This window comes from Petaurus breviceps, unplaced genomic scaffold, assembly GCF_028583685.1.
Source record: "Petaurus breviceps papuanus isolate PSGF00001 unplaced genomic scaffold, PetGlider_PUasm1.0 185, whole genome shotgun sequence".
In the NCBI taxonomy this organism is placed as follows: Eukaryota; Metazoa; Chordata; class Mammalia; order Diprotodontia; family Petauridae; genus Petaurus; species Petaurus breviceps.
The window spans coordinates 12574951-12599014 of NW_027185797.1; the positions used below are offsets into that span (position 1 = coordinate 12574951).

At 40.3% G+C, this 24064-nt stretch overlaps 1 long non-coding RNA gene across 2 annotated transcripts in view; it reads right to left on the reverse strand.

Annotated features, from left to right (window-relative positions):
• Positions 1-698: 698 nt before the first annotated feature.
• Positions 699-24064, reverse strand: part of LOC138161459 (uncharacterized) — a 40851-nt gene continuing 17485 nt past the window's right edge. Inside the window, exons 2-3 of one of the 2 annotated variants that reach the window (XR_011168369.1) lie at positions 22884-23168; positions 699-948 (exon numbers count right to left, since the gene is read on the reverse strand). This is a non-coding gene — a long non-coding RNA (uncharacterized lncRNA). Of the gene's footprint in view, positions 949-13125; positions 13446-22883; positions 23169-24064 lie in introns of those variants that run through there. The other variant, XR_011168368.1, reaches the window with a different exon arrangement.

Here is a 24064-nt window from a genome sequence, read left to right on the forward strand (position 1 = left end):
TTTTGAAGCAAGATGCAGAGTGATGGGGGAAGTTACCAGATATATAAGGAGGGCTCAACTAGTCCAAAAGAAAACAAATAAATGGTATAAGTAAATGCTGTTGTGCTGATAAAAGTGGGATCAGGCCCTTGAACAGCCCCTGCACTTCCAACCTGGGTGAGATAGGGAGACCCAGTATTAGAAAAAAGTAGGTGGGAAAAAGAAATCAATGATTAACATCAGAGTGCTTTTATATAAAGGAAATGATAGACATAAAAATTCTCTGAAAACCATAAAGTATATGCAAATTTGAGCTGTTAATATAATTGCATCTACTGGACTAATAAGTTTGCAAGAGGAAGACAAAAGAGTCTTCATGTTTTCTCATTTTCTTTGGAACCTGGAGGGGGGGAGATGGGAGAAAATGATGGAACAGAATTGATGAGAACAGCTCATTAAGTAATAGGATAGGACAGCAAGAAAAAAATCCCAATCATGTGAAGGCTGAACAATAGTCATGCCTTACTTTCCAACAAGAGAAACTCACCAGGAGGCTGATTTGTACAAAATTAAAATAAGAAACCAGATTTCTCCCTTCTCATCCCTGGTTATTCCCAGACATTACATGTCTAAATCTCCATCCAAAAAGACTTCTATCACTAATGCAGAATGAAATAATTAGGACCAGAAGACTAACAGACACAAAGACTACAACAATATCTATATTTGTTAAAAAGTAAAGTTTTGAATAATTGAAAAATCAGTTGTGATCCCAGAGAAAAGACAATGAAATGCAGCCCTTTCCACTTGGCAGGTCGGTGAGAGATTAGGAGGATGAAATATTGTCTACATTTTTAGATCCACTTGCTGCTTTGAGTGGTCTTTGCTTCTCTGCTTTTCCTTGCTGCAAGGGAGGGTTCAATTCTAATGATCAGGTGTCAGGCAAGATGAGGCCAGGTCCAGAAATGGCTGCATTGTAAAAGCAACAGGGCGTCTATAAAACATTATAATTCAGAAAAAAAAATCTACTAAATGAATTAATGTAAAAGGATTTATTAACCTCCAATTATATGCCAAGTACTGTGCTAAGTGCTGGAGATAGCCATAGAAAGGGAGACAGTCTGGCTCTCCAAAAGCTGACATTCTACTCAGGGGAGATTTTATATATATATATTGGAGGTTTCAGCTGTATGTTGGATGGCAAAGTCCCATGGTCCTTAGAGTGCAGAGGTAAAGTAGATGGCAATGCATCTTCTTTAAAGTCATTTCCACTGATAAAATCATATCTGTTTCTGACTGAACCGTTTGATAGTGCCAAGGTTTTTAGTCCTGAGACCTTGCTTTTCTAGGTCTCTGGGATCTATGGCTCTTGGATTGGCAGGAGCTGTGGAACCTGCAGAATCACTTGCCATGTAGCTACTCCACAAGTGTTGACCTCCTGGGTGATGTCTGCAGAGGCTGGTCTAGAAGCAAAGCCTGTGGCCTGGGGTCCTGGCCCTGTGGTCTGGGGATGCTGCTTTTCAGGAGCTTTAGGGTCTCTATCAACAATGCAGTATTCACAATGCCTATGGTAACTATAAATATGCTGATATGGTTATTAATCACAAAATATGCCAGGCTCTCTACATGGGAAATAAAGCTAGAACATTTATTCAAATGGGCCATTTCCATCGGGATCTGAGAGGCTGTGCTTGAGGTGGTGGTGGTTTGACTATCTGTCACATGCCACCTATTTTATGATTCTCAGACTGCCTCAAAGCTTCAATCAATCAATGCATTTTTACTACAGTAGCATTATCATTTTCTTACACTCTTTTCATTCCTCCCTGAATAAGAACCAGTGCCACACATTTTCATCACTTCCTAGACAAAGGTTTTGATTTCCCAAGAAACTGTAAAGTAGAGAATAAGGACTCCTCACATTAAGCTCTAGATTGCTCTGGATTCAAATTAGTGGAGTGGGATTGGTTGGGGAATGAGACTCAGGATACTAGAAGATATTTGGGTCTGGTTGAAGGTTTTAGGATTCCATCTACAGTGCAGTAATGATTGAGTCCTAAAGAAGAAAAAAGCTTCATTTACTGTTTTAAGAATAGCCTTTCTTTGTTGAATTCTGTTTAATTGTAATGACCTATGTCAGTTGAGAAATAAAGGATGAAAGACACTATCCTCCTCTCTGTGAAGAAGTGGGGGATTATGGGTACCGAATGCTACATACTAATGCTGAAATGGTCACTATGTCAGATGGTTTTTCTTTGTTATAATGGAACGCTCAGTAGGAGAGGGTTACTGACAAATGATTGTAGTGTAAAAAATTATAAGTTACAAAAAGACTGGATTTTCCTGTTAACATGTCCAGGCAAACCTAGAGGCCATGAGTGTAAAGTATCAGCCAAGAAGGGTAAATGGGGAGTCTAAGAAAGGGGGTATTGTTTCAATACATACCATCAAAGTTCCTAAGCCCTTTCCCAAGAGGAGGCTTTTAAAATAGATAATTTCTGTTTAAAATTCTCATCTGACATCCCAGATTCTGAATCTAACTTCATGGGAAAAAATCCAGTTTCTAAGGGTAATAAGGAAACCTAGAATGGCCCACTTTGTTTTATCTGAGTAGTAGCTGTGTGATGCTCCCCAGCTGAACGGCCTGACCTTGGGACAAGTCTCCCAGTGTTCTGGCCCTGGTGGCAGCCATATGCAAATTCAGCAGTGTTCCAGCGGCCCATCTGACAGCTAACAAGGCTCTGTCGAGATAAGAGTCTGCAGCTCCGAAGGTGTTGGTGTTCTGTGTTCACAGCTTTGACAAAGGGCCCGATTCAGTTTGATTTGGGGCTCCTCAGGGGCTTTGCTAAAGGCAGTGTCATCACTGCCATATCGGAATTTGCTACTAAAGGCAGCATTGAAAAATTTTCCTATAGCATATGGTTTTGCATTCTAGTATCTTAGTCCATCCTCCTTCTCTTCCTCTCTCCTGCCCTCATTCTGGTCCACTTCAAGCTGGATAGAAAAGGAATATTTTGCCCAGTTTTTAGGGCTGCCTTGTCCATGTAGCCACTATAATCTCCTTGTCAATGATGACCTTCCCTTATGGATCTCACGTTGCACTTTGTTTCAAAATCCTCTATTAGATCTATCCTAGCAGAGTATGTGTATTTTAGTTTTATGTTTGTGTCTTATGGGTCTGAGAAAAGGAATTAGGAAGGATAAACAAAGTCAGGGCTGTCATTAGGGATGGCATTAATGTTTAAATAAAGAATGCCAGGAAAAATTCATTGTTCAATGCAATGGTCAGTCATTTTTCAGTCATGTCCCATTCTTTGTGACCCCATTGGGAGTTTTCTTGACAGAGATAAAGGATTTGTTTGCCATTTCCTTCTCCAACTCATTTTTACAGATGAGGAACTGAGGCAAATAGGGTTAAGTGACTTGTCCAGGGTCACACAGCTAGTAAGTGTCTGAGTCTGGATTTAAACTCAGGAAGATGAGTTTTCCTGACTCTTGGCCAGGTAATCTATCTACTCTGCCACCTAACTGCCCTGAAAAGTGCATGAGAAGACTTCAAAACAAAACAAATAGTAATGTGGCAAGAGTTAAGGATTGCCAGTGGACAACCTTTGCCATGCTAAAATAGAGAATGGTCCTTAGCATCTTGAGTGGACGTGGGTGGTGAACTTAGAGGAGGGCACAGATGAAAACTGGACAGGATGGGTAGGCAAGGATGGATTGTGATCTACATCATCTATACTCATGGGATCATGGACACCCTTCCCCTTTAATATTCATGTGTGTGATCCAAAGCTGGTATAACCAAAAGCTTGTTATTGACTTATCTTTTAATAGGATATAAGTTCTAGGAGGGCAGGAATCTTGCCTTATATAAGCTTTGCACCTTGTTAGTGCCAGGCATAGTGTTCTACACATAGATGGAGGTTAATAATTTTTTTGTTGGGGCAGCTAGGTGAAGCAGTGAATAGAGCACCAGTCCTGGAGTCAGGAGGACCTGAGTTCAAATCCAGCCTCAGACACTTAACAGTTACTAGCTGTGTGACCTTGGGCAAGTCACTTAACCCCAATTGCCCTGCCTTACCCCCTCCAAAAAGACACAAAATATAGTTCTTTTGTTGTTTAATGAATGCATGAGAGTAGAAGGTTGTATTCTTGTTTGTTGTGGTCTTCACTGTACTACTCTATTGAAGGAGACCACTGATAGAGGCTTCTTCATTCAGGATTCTCATTGCCACAGTGAGTGTAATGGTAGTTTCCCTCCATCCCTAAACAGAAGGGGAGGCTAATGGAAGATAAAGGTTGCTTATACTTCACTCAAGTGAAATCTTTATAGAATCAGTTTATTTGCCCATCACTTTGAACCAAGGGGCTCTTCAGAGCCTCCTCTGAGGGGACTTTGTCTAAGTCCTACTGCAGCTTTAACAAGTATCTTTCAAGGACAAACTTCCTCCCTAAAGGTTTTCTCAGCTGCAGTGACTGTCTTGTCTAGGGATTGGATTCTGATTAATTTAACTTCAGCTTTCTTGCTGCTCCAGTGGGTTCCAAATTTGTCATGGAATTGTTTTTTTTTTTTTTATTCTACTGGGATATTTCAAGCAGCAAGCTGGATGGAATACAATAGTTTCTGCATTTTTTATTAGGGTGAAGATTTTTTTGGGGGGGGGTTGGCAGAAGCTGCTGCTTTCTGCTTTGAGAAAAAAGAAATGGCATGGCACATTTCCAAACATTTCCCCTAGCTTTGACACAATTTGGGCTATTTGGGGGAGTTGGTTGTGATTCAGGGTGACCCAGATAACAGATGGAAATTGTTCAGATGGCTGCAATGAGCCAATGGAGCCAGCAGGGGGCTGTAGCTTATCAGAAACTACCCCCATCTGTATGGTCATGCATCTTCAGTGAGCAGCCAGGGAGTTGGATTGATGTAGGCAGCTGGGGCCGAATTCCATGGAAACTCTTTTCAGCTTTTTGCTTTCGGAAACTTGTGAATTTTATCTCTGCTTTACAGTTCTTCACTCAGAAAGACTTTCAGTTCTTTGTAGTGGATTTTCAACCCTGAAAGAGAAAGCTCCTTCCTTTGGTAGCAGAGTGTGAAGGAGAAGGGGGAGTCTCTTTTTATGGGGGGGGGGATGGTGAAGGAATGCAGGGGGAATGTTGGAAAACTTAGAAATAAGATGAGTTGGTCTTCAGGTTGGAAGAAACTTGGGAGGTGGCATGGTAAATAGCATTGTCTTTGGGCAGCAGACCTGGCTTAGAATCCTGCCTCTGACACTGTGTTACCTTAGCTAAGCGACTTAACCTCTCTGGTCCTTAGTTTCCTCACCTGCAAGATGGGGAAGTTGGGTGAGATGGTATCAGGTTCCATCTAGCTCTAGATTCGTGGTCCTTTAATGAAAAGGACTAAGTGTTGGTCATAAGATTTAGGGTTCAGTAGAACCCTAAAGTCGGACATGACTGAAATGACTCAACAACAAAGAACCAGAGAAGTTTGGAAGACATCGACTCCAGCTCCTAGTTTAGCGGATAAGGGAGCTGAGACCTCAAGAGGTGAAGTCCTGGAGGTAATAGGTGGCATAGTGTAATTGGCCCAGAACCAGAGCGTAGTTCTAGCCATAGTTCCTTCAACATGTGTAGACACTAGATATTTGTTTGGATTCTGGTCTTCTCTTTTCTCTCTCCCAAGGCCCGCCTACTGTCTCTTACATCTTTTCTGCTACCTGCCCAGGGTTGGTTCTCCAGACACCTTCACCTTAAGCGTGAAGGCTAAAGAGATTAATAGCTCTCTACAATTGGAGGCCATTGATCTAGAATTGGAAGGCACCTCAGAGACCATCTAATCCAAACTCATTTTATACATGAGACAAGTGAGTCCCATGGAGGTTCAATGACTTGCCCAAAGTCACATAAATAGAAAGTGTTAGAGGCAAGATTCTGACCCAGTTTCAAATCGGACCTAGTCAATTATTTTTGAAGGAACTATTGGTAGGATGCTAATGTTCTAGCTTTGGAGTGATTCAAGTGTACTACTTACTTATGGGATCTTAAAAAATTCACAATCTCCTGGACCTTAGCTTTCCCATCTGTAAAACCAAGGGTTGGGAGCATCAGCCAACCAGCATTTATTAAATACCTGCTATGGTTCAGACAAAATACTGGTGTTAAAAGAAAGGCAAAACATTGCCCCCAAGCTCATAGTCTAGTGGGAGAGACAATGTTGCTGTTTGTCCTTCATTCTCAAAGAGGACCATGACATCAGGAAGGTGATGCCATGACTTGCAAGTGAATTGGATTTAAGTGATGGAGGCCATGCAAAGTCACCAGTCTTACTTTCTCCTCCAGGGCCATCTGAGTCCAGTGGCAAGACATAGATCTGGATGACTTCAAGTGGCCCCCAGGAGAGACAATATGCAAAGAACAAGGTACAAACAAGATTTATACAGGAAAAAAATTGGGAGTAGACTTAGCAGGTACTAGCATTAAAGAGGGGTTGGGAAAAGCTTGTTGTAGAAGATGAGATTTTAGTTGGGACTTGAAGGAATCTAGGGAGGCCTGGAGATAAAGATGAGGAAGGAGAGAATTCCAGGCATGGGGGACAGCCAGTGAAAATGCCTGGGGTCAGGAGATGGAGTATTTTGCCTGAGGAATGGCATGGAAGCCAGTCTCACTGTATTACTATATAGTGGATGAATAAGATGTAAGAAGACCCAAAAGGTAGAAGGGGGGTCAAGTTACCAATATGGCAAGACCTGGGCTTTAGGAAGTCAATTAGCCAGCTGGTGGAATAGATGATCATGGAATCCTGAATGTGAGCTGGAAGGAACCTCCGAGACTATCTAATGCACACCCCTCATTTAAAGGATTTGCCCAAGGTCACATGACCTTGAAAAATCCTTTGATTATTTTGTATATAGTTTTCCTACCTATAAAATGAGAATAATAAGACTAATATTTATTTTCCATTTTGGGGATGGGACAGGAAAAGAGTGGGGAGTCAGACTATGATTTCATTGATATAAGGAGGTGCCATTGAGGGAGCTCCTTGCCTAGGGTAGGTCATTAAGTGTTCTGCCACTTAGAGCTTAGAGAATTGCCTGGGAAGTAAATGACTTGCCTTGGGCCATAAAACAGGTGTGTATCAGAAGCAAGACTCGAATCTAGGTTTTTCTGACTGTAAGGCCCAATCTATAGCCACTATGTCAAGATACCTCATGATTCTTGCCTTACAGAGATTGAAATCCATATCCATTGATGCCAACATTAGGGCTAGTTTGGGGATCTCTGGCTCCTTTTGGCAAACAATAATGGTGAATCTAGAATGTTTCTGTCTGATTCGGCTGAATTATGAGGGACACCCTTCCAGCTCCAAATCCTGTAACTATGATACATTCTGTCTTTGATGGAGCAGCAGATTGGGGGATCCTGAATCCAGAGCTGGAAGGAACCTCAGAGGCTTTCTGGTCCACACCCCTCATTTAAGGGATTTGTCCAACGTCATCCAATTTTGAAAAAAATCCTTTAACTACTTGCTATTTTGTTTCTGCACGTTGAGAGAATGTCCCTGACTCTTGGAAAGCACACAGACTTATCCAGTACAAACGACTGTGTGTGGGATCATAGAGGAAGAAATAAACCACTCAGGAACCTTAAAGGGCACCAATGACAAACCAATCTTCTGGTTCAGAGGGAAGGATCACTGACTAGACATTGTGTCCAACTGGGGACATCTCCTGCCTTGACTTCAGTTCACAAGGTGGTAGCCATGAAGGTGGTAGTAAGTGTGGGGAAGGGAATGGTGTAACTAAGAGGTGCCAGGGTGGATGTAGTCAGGACTGGTATAACCTGTAAAGTCTTGATAGATGGCTCTCTGCCCTCCACAGCTGAATACTGAACCCCATCCCTGGGGAAAGGGAGCGGATTGCAATTTCCTGAGGACTGTCATGATTCTCTCTGCTGCTAACCTCCCTTCCCCCATTGCCCTCTATTTATTTTGTCATTGTTTTTTAAAAGCTTTTATAAAAGTGCTACCATATAAACAGTTGGTACAAAACATCCTCTCCCCCCAAAAAAAATCCTGTGGGGAGTGTCTCTGTGTGTGTGTATTAATATACTCTCTCTCTGTCTAGATACCTAGTATATATACAGAGAGAGAGAGAGAGAGAGAGAGGAAAGGAGGGAGAGGGAGGGAGGAGTGGACGGAGGGAGGGAGAGGGAGAGAGAGTGCAACAGAGACAGACAGGCAGACTAGGGAAAAGTGAGCTTAACCTTAGAAAGCACATGTCTCAAAGGCGTAACTCACTCGTGGTTGTTGGAAATCTTTTGACCCTGCTTTCTTGCAAAGTTCTCCTTAAGCATGGCAAATATGCATCCAGCTGACTGTTTCTGGGGCATGAGAAATGGGAATCAGAAATCCTTTGTACCCTTCGAAGCTTGAGGGATCCTCCTATGGCCAAAGAGAGGAGGGGAATACCTATATTAACTTGGCATGTATTTTGTTCTGAATAAATATTGATATTTAATTGATATTGAATAAATATTCATTTATTTTTCTTTCAAGTTTTTTTTTCTCAACTTAAGAAACACCAAATAAAACGGAAATTTCCATATGCATGTAACAGCAAAGAAGATTGTTCACGAAATCGTAGCTCTCTATTAAATATAGCTTGTTTTTCTTTCTAAATATAACAAATTCAGCTGGTAAGTTTCAAGGTCTTTATGCCTGTCTGTGTTTCCTTCTTTCCTTCCTCCTATGCATTCTGGAAGAAATGCTTCAGTGACTCTCTTTTCTTTTTTTGTTACCCTATCCCTAGCTCCACTCTTTACCAAACATCACCAATTGAAAAAAGGAGGAAAAAGAAAAAAAACAAAGGCCTTGTGACATATGCAGGATCAAGCCAGAACCAATTCCTACATTGGGTAGGTCTGAAAATGTGTGCCTTGTTTAGGTGATGACTGTTTCATTTCTTGTTTTTGCATCCCTCAGAACAGTACCTAGCACACAGTAGACACTTAATAAATAATTGTAGCTGCCAGTATTCATATAGTGGTTTAAGTTTTACAATTCACTTTTCATATGTTATCTCATTTGATGGCTAATTTGCCTAGAGTCCCACAGCTAGTAAATGTGTGTGATAAGATGTGAATTCATGCCTTCCTGAAGCCTGGCTCTCCAGCTGCTGGACCTCCTGATTGCCTCATCGACCGATAACTTAATCTGTAGTACAGGATAGAAAAGGTTCACTCCTCACAAACAGCCCTCTATATGATATCCTAGCTTGAATGAGGGAGAATGAGGTATTAGAAGTCAAGGAAAGGGAAGAGGGTTCAGCTGATGCCCCACCAAGCAGAGTAGGGGACCCTTTGGCTAGATGCTAGAGGGAACAATTGGGTCAAAGTGCATTTGCACAAATCCTCCTGCTTCGGCTGGCCAAGTTATCTTTAGGGGAGTCCCAACAAAGAGAATGGAACTTGTTCGTCATGGATCAATCCATAGGAGGTGGTGATCAGGGAGAGTGGATGTTCAGAATATAGACAGAGGGGTTAGGTGGGTTGGTAAGTGACATATATTAATGAATGGAATTCCTGGATTTTCCCCCACTTCAAATCTTCTGAGTCCTACTTTGATGTCTTAAGGCATTGCTGAGATGACTTTGAGTTCTCAGAAACTATGACAATGGGAAACAATCTTTGGCATATCTTACCAAGTTGAGATAGCTTTGAATATGTTTCTAATAAGAGAATTGTCATCAAAAGGCAAGCCTTAGTTCAAAGAGGAGATAGGGTAGGTAGGTGTGCTTTAAACCACCCAAGGATGTATGTTTTAGCAACTCAGGAAAATGTCTACCAGTGTTTGGAAGGCTTCCACACTGATCTTTCTTGCTCAGGTAGAAGGAATTCTCCATCCCTCCTGATGAAATCACAAACCCTTGAAGTATTAGAAGGCAGTAGAAAGAGCCCTAACTCTGGATTCAGAAGTTCTGGGTTCAAATCCTATTAATGATGCACACTATTTGTATGATGGTGTAACCTTCTTGGGACTCAAGTTTCCTCATTTGTGAAATGAGGCGTTTGAACTAAGTGGCCTCTGAGGTCTGTCTGGCCTCATTTCTATGATATTATGATCATGTTTCCTGTGATAAGTATGAGATGTTCACAGTTGCTTCTTATGGGGTAAGGTCATTTTAAAAGCCCAGATTAAGGGTATGCTAGAGTAGTTGGAGTTGAGTGAGGATGAAAGTGTATTCCAGATATAGCCAGATCTGCTTCTCTGAATCTACCAACCGAGTTTATTGCCAGTCCTGTGTATCAAGGAAAGGCTACCCAAATGGTGGAGAACTGGGACCTGATGCCACCAGAAATTTATTTGGAATTCTAACTCTTTAAAATGCAGTTACTTCATAGAAAGTTTATCTCTCACTCACCCACCTTTAAGTAGGAATTGCTTTATCTAACCTGATTATTTCTTTTGTGACTAGCACCTTGCTGAGATGAAGGAATGGTCATTTTAATTGGGAGAGAGAGTTAAAGTGAATTGTTCAAGGTCAGGAAGCTAGTTAGCAGCAGAACCATGACCAAATTCAGGTCCTTAGTTCCAGATTCAGTCCTTTAAATGGCACCATATTGCCCGACTATCTCTTCATCTGTATTTGTCTTATCTTTCTATCTTAGCAATGACAATAAATAGTATTAATGACTCACATTTCCAGAAGCAATGTGGGAAAGTAGGATGAGTCCTTGGTTTTGAATCAAAAGATATAGGTTCAAATCCTTGCTTTTATACTAGTTGTGTGACACTGGATAGGTCTCTTTCCCTCTCTGGGTCTCAGTTTCCTCCTCTATAAAACCAGTGACTATGACTAGATGATCTTTCTGTCCTTTCTAGCCCCATTTTAGGAAACAGACTGACAGCCTAGAGAGCATCCAGAAGATGGCGGTGAGAACATTGAGCAGACGATAGACACTGCTGCATGGTGAACCACTGAAGGGACTAGACTTAGGAACGGATTTTGCTGGGTATTGAAGGATGGCTCAGAAGATTTATTATTACTATTATCATTACTGCTGCTCCTCCTTCTCTTCTTCCTCTTGCTGCTGCTCCTACCATCACCATTTCTACCACTCCTACTCGCAAAATGTTTGCTGTGTTTTGTTTTACCTCACCTTCTGATTATGCCATATTATAGTTCCTATTCAGGTAGCTGGTCTTGAAATAAAACCCCAAAATATAGCAAAGCAAATAACGAACATCGCCAACACATCAACTGAATCTGATAGTATTTGCAGAGTTTCACACCTGTAGACCTCTTATCTCTCTAAGGAGAAGACGTTTTATTTTCTTGTTTTTGGGGAGGACAGGTTTGGTCATTATTACATAGCTATTATATAGCATTCCATTTATTGTTGATCTAAGTTATGGTACAAAGTAAACTAAACATTCTAGACGGAAGGAATAGCAAAGACCATGGAAGCATGGAGAGTGTTTGGTCAAAGACTTCTTGAATTTGGGGTACTGGTAGACTCTTTGGTACAAAGTGAAGTGATCTTTAGAAATAGGGGCAGAAATCTGTTCCTGGTTAAGGCCAATTGTTTCTATTGTTGATTGTCAACAAGACCTCACTGGATGATGTTTTATAGAAGGAACACTGGGTCTGAAGTCCAAGCATCTGACTTCAAATTCCATGCCTTCTACTGGCTCACTGAGTAACCTTTAGCAAATGATTTAACTTCCCTGGGCCTTAGAGGGTTGACCTCTAGGGTCCCTTCTAGCTCCAAATCTTATGATGACATAATTCTATGGTGAGTGTAATGTTAATGGAATCTGCAGATCTTCCATGCCTCTTTGTATTGGCAAGTAAGTAGGTACTTAGCACCTTCTTTCAAGTGAACACCTTGTTTAAGCTATTTAATTAACACAGAAGTTGTCAACACCTTGGGAGGAAGTTGCTGATGTAACAGGAAGGGGCAGAATAGGGAGGAGCTAAGGCATTTATAAGGAAAAGCCCCAGCTGGGAATAGCAGACTTTCCTGGGGTAAGCATCTAGAAGCACCAGCTAGTTCCCAGAATCAAAATCACTTCACCCAGGTTCTCAAAATCAAAATCATTCTCTCCATCTTGGGGGGCCTTTCCTCTTCAGCCTCCTTGGAGGCAGCAGCTTCTGCCTACGTGAAGCTTGCTCCAAGATCTGTCTGACACAGCTGGGACTTCTTATATACACAGGGCATTAGCTCCTTCCTGTTTCAGCCAACCTCTTCCTGTTACATCAGCAACAGGGGTTCTAGACTTTGTTTCTTTACCAGAGGCTTGATTAATTACTAAGTACTAAGTACCTCTCAGCTTAGCAATACAGAAGGAACTTCAAATTTCATTACTATTACAGTGAGTTGACTCCTGAGGGTCTTTCTTGCTCTAGGAGGTCAATGATTCTTTCCTTAACTTTGCCACTTATACCCTGTGTGACCTTAGGTAAATCACCTAACCTCTCTGGGTCTCAGTTTCTCATCTGTAAAAGGAGGGGACTAGACTAGACAGCTTTTGAGTCTCCTTGTAGCTCCAAATTAATAATTTTAGGATCCTAGGCAGGAGCTACTGATCAGTGTTACACTACAGTAGTCAGTGCTACACGTTCACAGTGTCCTTGAAACATTCATTCCCTGGGTCTTAGACACAATCGCTTCCTTCTCTTCCTGCTGTTTTTCTCCAGCAGCATCTGCTTGAGTCTGCTGGTGTCAGCCATCCTCACCACATGACCTAGCTGGCATCTGTTAATCTTTACTGAATATGGGATTGGAAGGAAAGTGCAGGAAATTAAAAAAAAAAAACAATCACAGCCTCAACTTGCCTTCAGGGGTGATTGAGGCCAAGAGAGAAGGGGGAAAGATGCGGGTGGGGCTATATAGTTGGTTAAGTTTAATTATCCAACATACCTGGGCAGAGAGGATGAGCTATAGAAAGGCCTACTTTCTTCTATGTCCTTCCGAATACTTAAAATGAAAGTGTACTTTCTAAATCTCATCAATAAATAGTCTTCTTTTGGAGGATTGTTTTTCTGTTTTTTAGAGAGTAAATGGGATCACTCAGGGGTAACATAAGTTGGAAGAAGAAAAGACTTAGTTTCATTTCACGTTTTTGCCTTTGATTTCTTTTGCATTTATGGAGGTTAGTTTTAGTTAGTGGAAACCAGCACACATCTGTTTATTCTGCTAAACAACTGAGCTTTTGGCTCATTTAACACCCCTCTTTTTAGGGTAGATGCTTTTCTACTAGAGGAAAGAAGGACTCCATCTGAGTAGGTGTTTTTTTTTTTTTTTCAGCCAAGTGAATTTGCATGTTCTGATGTCCCAGGGTGATAGAGTAGAGAGAGCACAAGACTTGGAACCAGAAGGCTTAGTCTGGAGTTCTTGACTTTCCATTTCTTTGCTGTGTAACCTCAGTCAGGTCATTAGACTTCTTAGAGATTTAATCTTCTCATCTGTAAAAGGGAGATAAAAAGATTTGCACTCCCTACCTCATGGTGATCAAATGAGAAAATGTTTGTAAAGTGTACTATGCAAAGTGGATGTGTGTGTGTGTGTGTGTGTGTGTGTGTGTGTGTGTGTGAGAGAGAGAGAGAGAGAGAGAGAGAGAGGATTTATTCTTTCACTGGTATGCAAATTGCTTCCACAACACTTGTTGCAGTTTTGCAGAGTTGCATATTCTCCATAGATTTTAAACTCCTCACCCCTGATTACATAGGGTTATATAAAAGGCAAGACTTGAATCCAGATCTTCATGATTCCAGGGGCAGCTCTTTATCCATTATACACACTCACTTTGTAAATCTTAAATAGCTACATAAATGTTGGCTAACTCGGGACTTACCAAATTCCTTCCTTTTTGGAGGGCTTCAGGAAAAGACTGGATGACCAAATTGTCGGGGATTTTTGAGAGAGGTTTTCAGGAAGGTCCAGGTTGGTCTGGATAGACTCTGAAATCTTTTCCAACTTTGTGACCCTGTGATAACTAAGTCAGGTGTGTGTTCAGATTTGGCTCCCTTATGACTGATGTAGTCACCTATCTATTAGTCTGGGTCAAGGTTAGTTGCCTTTGATTATGAAATGTGAAATGGAAAATTTTGATCATATAAAATTGAAAGATTTTGTATAAACAAAACCAATGCAAGCCAAATTAGAAGGAAAGCAGAAAAATGGGAGAAAATTATAAGTATCTTTGATACATGCCTCATTTCTCAAGTATATAGAGAACTAAGTCAAATGTATAAGACTGTAAGTCATTTTCCTATTGATAAATGGCCAAAGAATATAAACAGGCAGTTTTCAGACAAAGAAATCAAAGCTATGCATAGCCATATGAAAAAATGCTCTAAATTACCATTGTTTAGAGAAATGCAAATTAAAATGACTCTGAGGTACTGCCTCACCTATCAGATTAGTTACTATGACAGAAAAGGAAAATGATAAACATTGGAGGGGATGTGGGAAAACTGGGACACTAATATACTATTGGTGGAGTTGTGAACTGATCCAATCATTTTCAAGAACAATTTGAAACTACGCTTAAAGGGATCTAAAACTGGGCATACCTTTTGACCCAGCAATACCACTACTAGGTCTGTATTCCAAAGAAATTTAAAAAAAGAAAAAGGACTATGTATACAAAAATATTTATAGTAGCTCTTTTTGTAGTGGTTAAGTATTGGAAATTGAGGGGATGTAAATCAATTGGGGAATGGCTGAAGAAGTTGTCATATGATTGTAATGAATATTATTGTGCCATAAGAAATGACAAAAAGGATGATTTCAGAAAATATCTGTAAAGACTTACATGAACTGATACAGAATGAAGTGAACAGGACTAGAACACTGTACATAGTAACAGCAATATTGTTCGATGAGGACCTGTGAATAATTTAGCTATTCTCAGCAAGACAACGATCCAAGACAATCCCAGAGGAGTCATGATGAAAAACACTCCCCACCTCCAGAGAAAGAACTGATGCTGTCTGAATAAAGACTGAAGTATTCTATTTTTTCACTTTATTTCTATTTTTTTGTTTTGTTCTCATTCCCTCCTCCTATGAATAATATGTCAATGTTTTACATGATTATACATATATTACCTATATCAGATTGCTTATTGCCTCAGGGAGAGGGGAGGGGAGGCAGGGAAGTATAAAACTTGGGACTCTAAACTTCACAATGGATGTGAAAAATTGCTTTCACAGGTAATTGGGGAAAAATAAAATATTTAAATAAAAAAAAAAAAAGATTTGTTGCCTTTGTAATGAATGCCTGAATAGCCGGTGTATGTTCTTTATAACGCTTTCTGATATAGTTTCATAGATTTTACTATAGGAAAATATCATCATCTTGATATACAAAGCACTTTACCACTCCATTTATCTCATTTCATTTGAAGTAGGCTACGTAGCATAGTGGAGTCTAGGACTTGGAGTCAGAATGACCTGGGTGCAAATCCTTCCCGTGGCCGTTGCTAGTTACATGACTCTCATTGAGTTACTTAATTTCTTTCTGCCTCAGGCAATTCTCTAGAACTCATCTACTATGTCACAGATAGGTTGTCATCGGCATGGGCAGAGGGAATTGCTATCCTAGCAGCTTCCTTTGTTGACAAAAATTTAATATCATTCTTGTATATGCAATCCTTTTGAAAATCCATCCATTGGAGCCGGAAGATGGCGGCTGCGGTGTAGATGTGAGGACCGCGGCTACCTAGGCTCTTCCAGCGACTCCTCGCCTCCTTGAATCCCGGCGGCGTTGGAGGCTCCGACCCCCCTGCCCCAGCCCTCAGCGCGGCCGAGCCCTCCTGCCGCTTTAGGTATATCCAGGTAACCTCAGCGCGACCCTGAGCACCCCATCCCGGGCTCCAGCCCTGGACCTCCTCCCCCGCGCCGTCTGTAAGTCCTCGAGCGCGGGCCTCGCCTCGGCTGGGCCTGCCCTAGAGGGCCTTCTCGCTTGGTTGGAACCAGCATTTCCGCCCGGAGCTGGGTCTGGTTTTCCCCAGGCCAGGACCCTCCCCACCCTCCATCTCTCCATTCGCTTGTGGTGTCCCTGTGTCTGGGGCATCTTTTCCTTCCCCCACCTATCCCCTCCTCCCCCACAAGAGGCCAACTCCTCCCTTCTCCCTGAAATCCCTCGCCCCAAGATCCTTCCCCCACCCTTGTTGTCCCAGACACCCCTCACCCCGACTTCAGGTGTTCAGGCCACCGACTGTTCCCTTCTTGCACAGGTGTCTCTTCCTGCTTCAGTCCTTGCTCCACTCCCAAGCTCCCTACCATCTCCCACCCCCACATCCACACTCCCGCCTAGTCTAGTTGTAGTGGTCAGAGTGTTAAATTTGGAGTCATTCGACCTCAAGCTAAAATTCCAAAGTAGTCACTTGCTAGCTGTGTAGACCCGGGTCAAGTCACTTCACGATTTTGAGCCTCAGTTTCTTCAGCTGTAAAATGGTAGGGAAGAGTAGTGTTTATCTACCCACCTGTTTTTATAAATGTCAACTGTTAAAATTATTAGGACTCCCTCTAGCTTCTCAGGGTTCCTGCTTTCCCCTTCTGGGCTTTAGCAGTATAGCTAGTTTTGGTTTTTCTTCCAAGCTCTTCTTGTAGGGCAGATTGGACACGTCGCCATCCCAGCCCTTCTTCCGAAAGGTACTACTTTTTTTTTGTTGTTGTTGACTCATGTCTGATGCCTTGTGGCCCATTTGGGGTTTTCTTGGTAAAGATACAGGAGTGCTTTGCCATCTCCTTTTCCAGCTTCTTTTGCCGATGAAGAAACTCAGGCAAAGACTTGCCCAGGGTCACACAGTTGGTGAGTGTCTGAGGCCTGATTTGAACTCAGGTTTTCCTGACTTAAGACCCAGTACTCTATCCCTTTGGGTACCTAGCTTTCCCTACTTCCTTTTCATTCATCCTCTGTTCCATTTTTCTTACACCCTTTCAGGCTCTTGGAACTTTCTTCTGGGCACTGAATTCACTAAGCACCAAAGTCCTTTATTATAAATGGGACAAAAATGGGACTTCTTTGGCTTGATGTAAATGCAAAGACAGCTTTTCATTGGTATACTTTGTCCCTTATGAAGAGATTAATATAAGCAATTTTAGGAATGTCTAATTAAACAACTGAACCGAAAAAAAAAAAAAACCACACACACACACAAAAGAAAATCCATCCACTGCTATATTCTATATATTCTATTTATTTATTTTTTTGCCTTTTGGAGGGCAGTTGGGGTTAAGTAACTTTCCCAAAGTTACATGGCTAGTTTTTTTTGTGTGTTAAGTGTCTGATTCTGGAATCGAACTCGGGTCCTCCTGACTCTGGGGCTGGCGCTTTACTCACTGTACCACCTAGCCACCCCTATATATTCTATTTATGAATGAATGACTCTATATAGTTGGCCCCAGCCATACTTGGCCTTCTGCCTTGGTCTTCTTCTTGTCATCTGCTCTGTCACCTCACCTGTGCCCTCTTCTCCTCTTTCCAGCTCTGAAACCCTATAATCAAATCTGTACAACCACTGCTCTTGAAAAGACTATGTCAACTCTGGTTTCACTCTCCATCCCTGTAACGTCCCAAGCTGTGACACTCCTACCAGTTATTATTCCCATATATGCACTGTCTCCCTTTAGAATATAAGCTTCTTAAAGTCAGGAACTGCCCTATTTTTTTGTCTTTTTATCTCCAGTGATTAGTGCAGTATCTGACATATTGTAAACAATAAAAGCTTTTACATTCATTCATCTTTCTCTGATAGACCTATAGAACTCATAAGACTAACCCTAGTTTCAGTACCTGGATGGTACTGCTGGGATTCCTACTTAACTGTGTGACCATAGGCTAATCACTTAGACTTTCCAGGCTTTAGTTTGCCACAGGATAAAAATAAGGGATCGAACAAGATGATTTCTAGGGTCCCTCTGAATTAAAAACAAATACTGTGATCACTAAGAATGACCACTTAGAGAACATCTATACATTCTAGCCAATCTGATAGTAGGTTTGTTCCTGTGTATACAAACTGAGACTTTCAATTTCTTCTTCTTTTCCACCTGTAGACTCATAATTGCTTTTACTAGCACTTCTTGTTGTCTGAATTTTTTTTCTGGCAATTCTCTTTTCTTTTCTGTTTTAGCTTACAAAATCCATTTTCAGGTTAGCTGTACCTGATTGTTTAGATTTATGTTATTTAAAAATAGACCAAAAATTGCAGTAGACAGAATATTTTTTTCCTTTAATACCCAAATGCAGAAAGAAACTCATCAGCAATTGGTGCCTTCATTTGATGTGTTGGTAAGTTGGTGAGAATGGATGGAAACTTTTCTTTTGTACTTTTCCCTGGATCGAATCTCCTGGGTCTTATTCTAGAATCCAGGCTTCCATCCAAACAACTGACAGACCGTATTCTTTCATGCAGACGACAGCTCACAGTATTGATTGTTGGATTGTTGAATGCCTATTGAGTGCTCCTGGTGTGCTGGATTCTTTAAAGGAAATACATGCTACCCATCCATTGTCCAGAGGGATTACTCCAAAATGAGTACACACATCTTCAGGTCTTTCTTTTTACTTACCAGAGTTTTAAAATACGCCCTCAAATGGAAGGAAGAGAACCAGTTGGTTAAAGAATGGCTCCTAGCTTCTCATTGCAGAAGCTCACTCTGTATAGTAATATGATGCGTTTATATCAGGAGAAATATGTCAATGTATGTAGATGAAATCTGAAGCAATTCAGTGAGTTTTTTTCCCCTGTTGGGCCATTTCTAAACCATTCTATCTCTGGCCATCTTCCTCAATACTCTCCCATCAGATAATTCCAGTCATTTCCAAGATATGCTGCTGCACCTGCCTATTTCCCCTGCTTCTTTTCTAGTTTTCTTTTGTGTTGTTTCCCCCAATAGAATGTAAGCTCCTTTAGGGCAGTGTTTTTTGTTATTCAGTCACTTTTGAAGATGATTCTTCCTGACTCTAGGTACAGCATTCTATTCACTGATCCACCTAGCTGTCCAAGCTTACATTTATATAGCACATTAAACTTAACAGATTCCATTACACCATTGTTTCATTTTATTCTTGCAACATTCGAGAAAAGTAATGTGAAATATATTCATTTTCCAATTAAAGAAACAGACACATAAAGGTAGAATGATGTGCCTGAGGCTATAAGATAACAAAGGATAATTGATTATCCTCATTTTACAGATGAGAACGTTGAAGATCAAAAAGGGCAGGTGACTTTACCACATGACTGGTAAGTAGCAGAGCCAAGATTAGAACCTAGGTTTTCTGATTCCATATACGTTGGTCCATTACTCTACACTACAACCCTATTCATAGACTTGCAGAGCTAGAAGGAGGTCATCTAGTAAACCCAACAATCCATTTTAAGAAAGAAAACAACAGCAACAACAATATCCTGGGAAGAAAAAAGACTTGGTCACACCATTGAATGACTAAATGAATGATAAAGCTTGTGCCAGGCACTATGATATTGCTAGGGATATAAATATAAGAAATTAAAAACAGCCCCTGGGCAGCGAGATGACACAGTGGGTGGACTGCTAGGCCTGGAATCAAGAAGATTCATCTTCCTGAGTTCAAAACCAGTCTCAGACACTTCCTAGCTGTGTGATCCTGGGTTAGTCACGTAACCCTATTTGTCTCAGTTTCCTTATCTGTAAAATGAGCTGGAGAGAGAAATGACAAAGTACTCCACTATCTGTGCCAAGAAAACCCCAAGTGTCGTTATGAAGACTAAGACATGACTGAAAAGTGACTGAACAATGACAATAAATGTAAGCTAGGAGGCAAAGTGCTGACCTTGGAATTATGGAAACTGGTTTTGAATTTCAGCTCTTTCATTGACTACCTTGTGAGCCAATCACATATCCTTTTGAGCAGGGCTTCTTAAACTTTTCCCACTTGTGGCCCCTATTCATTAATGCAAGCTGGGATATATAGGTATATAAAATAGGTATACAAATTAAACATTTACTGATAATAAATCATAAAGAAATTTATTTTTAAAAAATTCTTTGATATACATATAATTTTACCATTTACTAAAGATGAAGATAAATTTGCATACTAATGAGATGGATAAGCTTGTTTATTTTTACATCAAGAATTAAACCTTGGCAGAATATTTGATACAGCAGGATACAGGGCTTCTTCAGCATTTTTCAGAGTTGATCGATATTTTGATTTTATAATAATCAATGCTGTGTTCAGAACCAAGGCTGCAGTGCAGTCATGTGACGCAACACTGGAAAGTGCTGCCAGAAACACACCAGATTAATTCCATGCTTGATTCTGAATTAATTTTTGGTTGCTGCGTGTTCAGAAACCTTTTACTGTTGCCAAATTTTTCACAACTCCCACATTCAATTATGTAACTCCATATGGAGTCTCGACCCACAGATGAAGAAGCACTGCTTTTGAGGACTCAGTTTCCTTTTATATTAACTAAGAAGGTTGGACTAGATAACTTCTAAGGTCACTTCCAGCTCTAGTACTAACGTCCTATCATCCAAACTCACAGAGCATTGTAAACCAGAGAACATTACACCATTGGGAGCTTCCATTATCAGGATGCTATGATGTAAATAGAGAAACAATATCGTGGGCAGAACTAGCTTATGAGTTAGGAAGACCCGGTTTCAAGTGCCCTTGAGACACATTGGCTATGTGACTCTAGGCAAGCAATTTAAGCTCTCAGTTTCTCAGGCAACAGTCTTACATTATCTCTTCACTAAGCAAAAATTCACCTTTTTCTCCTTCTACCTCTCTACCTTTCATTAAAAAAGGGAATAAAAAATAACACCACCATTGTGATGATGAATACGGTGTCAGAAGATAGCAAATTTAATAACGAATCCTCTGAAATTGTGTTTGGTCATTGCATTGATCAGAATTTTTAAGTTTTTCAAAGTTGTTTTGTCTTCACAGTGCTATTGTACTAATTTTTCTATTGGTTCTGATCACTTCATTTAAATCAGTTCATAAAGGTCTTCCCAGGTTTCTCTGAAACCATGTTTTCACTATTTCTTACAGCACAACAGTATTTTCTCACATTCATATATCATAATTTGGGTAGTCATTTCCCAACTAATGTATGCCATCTTAGCTTCCAGTTCTTTGCCCTCACAAAAGGCTGCTAAATATTTTTGTCCATATGAATACTTTCCCTCTTTCCTTGATCACTTTTGGGTATAGACCCAGATAACTAAGACTAAATTACAGAGTAATTGCTGATTTACTTGGTGAAAGAGATTTTCTTATTGGGAGTTCTCTACACCAGTAAAGTCACTGATTTAGATTTGCCCTCTCCTAATAAAAGAAAAGATCTATGGGGATAGTGTGATCATATGAGTTACTCACTTTGTGGGCATTGAAGTGATATAAAATGTGAATTAATATTGTTTATTAGTAGTAATAATGCTTTCACTATGGTAGAGCACTGTCCTAGGTTAGAACATTGACTGATTGGAAACATTAGACAAGAGTTCTCTAGGCCTCAGTTTCCAAATCTGTAAATTTATTTAGCTTGAAATCCTCTCTGTCTTATGACTTGCAATGTCTCTTTAGCCTTAACACCCTTATCATGCTGTAATCTGGTGAGTTGGGCTCCATGAATCTAACCCCCTGGAGGGGTTGCCTGAGTTTTGCATGGATAAAGCATCACATCAACCAGATGTTTGGGCATTTTTTAAATGTGGTCTAACTCTACTCTCATTTATGTGAATTTTGAGCATAATATGCCAAACACTGATTTCTTTCTTAATTTCCATTCCTTGTCAAAATTAAACTTTTTCCAAGATGTATATTTTACAACCTTTCCCTCCTTCAAATGTTATAAAGCATTTTGTAGATCTGATAATATGGGAAACTCCAAGTTGTGAAAAATATTGAGGAGGAATAAATGCTATCATGTGCACACATTTCACAGATATGAGAGTTTGAAATGTCTTCACCAATGAGAGAACTTAGTAATTAGCTCTCTAATCATCATTTTGATCTCATCTCCCAGCCTGTCAATGACTAGACACACAATGAAAGGGGAGATGATTATCATAGCCGCAGCAGGAAGGTCAGCTTCATGATCAATAACAACTGGGCTCCAGCAGATAGTTAATCTAAATAAAAAGCATCACTGCTAATCAGAGACCTTGAAATCATTGACCAGGGTAAACTAATAACTGATTCCTGAATATTTTGACTGCAGTTGACCTCTATAACTGCTGCCTACCATAGCTATTTTAGTTTTGAATGAGAATGGAGTTGCACATTATTTGAGTTCTCATTAAAATAAATATACTTTAGTCTACTATGCAAAATGTGCAGTAAATGCAATGCATAGCCATTTGATCTTTAGAAAGCCCCTCCGCCCAAGTTTTTTGGGGGTAGGGGAGGGAATTAGCGAAGGAAAAAAAAAGACTATTTGATATCAGGACCAAGGACAGAGAATCCAAACTTCTGGAGGGCAGTAAATGTTTAACATGCCTTTGTTACCCCAAGACTTAGCAGAGTACCTGGCAAAGGTGCTTATAAATTAGTGTTTGTTGACCACCTGAATTAAATAATTCTTTATAATTAATAAATACTCTTAGCATCTTGGGCCAGGGGGCAAGGGAAAACAAAGGTAGACTCTGTATCACTGGTTTCACGAATTCCTATTCTCACTGGAACTCTGACTCAGTCCAACAACTATTTATTAAGTGCCTACTAAGATGTAAATACTGTGCCAGACTTTGTGGATCTAAACATGAATTCAGTTCAATCAACATTTATCAAGTGCTTACAATTTGCTAGGTATTAGGCTAAGCTCTGGGAATACACAGTCAGGATGCCATTATTTCCATTAACTCAAAGGGACACAATCTGACCATTCTTACCTTGCATTGTGAGAGCAGGGCTATCCTTGAGGTCAATGGACATTTGCCTGCTGCACTGTGTGACAATTTGCATTTCTTCTAGTTTTCTAGGTTTTGTAACAGAATGATGTTGAGTTGTCTAGCGATCCAGCATCATGGACGCTTTCCCCTTCTGTGTTGTTGAAGCTGTTTGGCCTGCTTCTCAGCAGTGGGAGTTTTTGATGTGTTTTTATTTTTTCTCAGAGGCATGAATATTCCATGGCAGGCTTTGAGCTTCACATTTCACTTAGCACACAGTTTCTTCCTCTACAGAAAGGTGAAATTGGAAAAAGTCAGCAAAAATGTGATGTCCTTTATGGGGTATTAAACCAAAGTCAAAACTATATGAAATCATAACTATTGGGATGAAAACAGATACCTTTTGCTTCTTTTTAAAGCAAATATGGTATTTTTTTGTTAACCTTGGTACCTTTTGTCAAATGGATAGATTTTTAAAAACAGTTTTTACCCATTCAAAAGCTAGTTGGCATGTTACTATCTAATTTATTTCTTTGCTCATTACAGTGCATTAGTATTTTGAATAAATATCTTTTGCCTTGAATTCATATGTAATTGACTTAATCTGATAAAAGGGGAAACAGTGATGTGAGCTCACAGCTGGCTTTCAAATATATGATTTTCCCAATAGTGTGACAAACTTCTGTGTAGCTTAGGAAGGAACTCTATCAAGGGAAGGTAGGTTACATTTATTTACATACTTGCCTAATCCTGGTTTGAAAGGTGGGCTCTGGAATACCAGAAGGGAAGGAAATAGAATAAATATTTATGCAGTGACCACTATGTGCCTGGCACTATGCTGAACCCTTTACAAATTTTATCTCATTTGATCATCACAACAATAGGCATCGCTATTTTCCCTATTTTACAATTGGGGAAACTGAGGCAAGCAAAGGTTAAGTTACTTGTCCAGAGTTACAGAGTTAGTAAGTATATGAGGCCAGTTTTGAACTTGAGTCCTTCTTAATCTAGGACCAGTGTTCTAGACACTGCACCACTTAGCTGCCTTATAGGAAGACCACAAGCTATGATATTCTATTGATATATCCCACCTCATCACAGCTATGACACAAATTAAAATATAGGACAAACAGAGAGTAGAAAAACTTGGGTATTGTAGTAGCTTCATGAATTCTCCTAGTTTT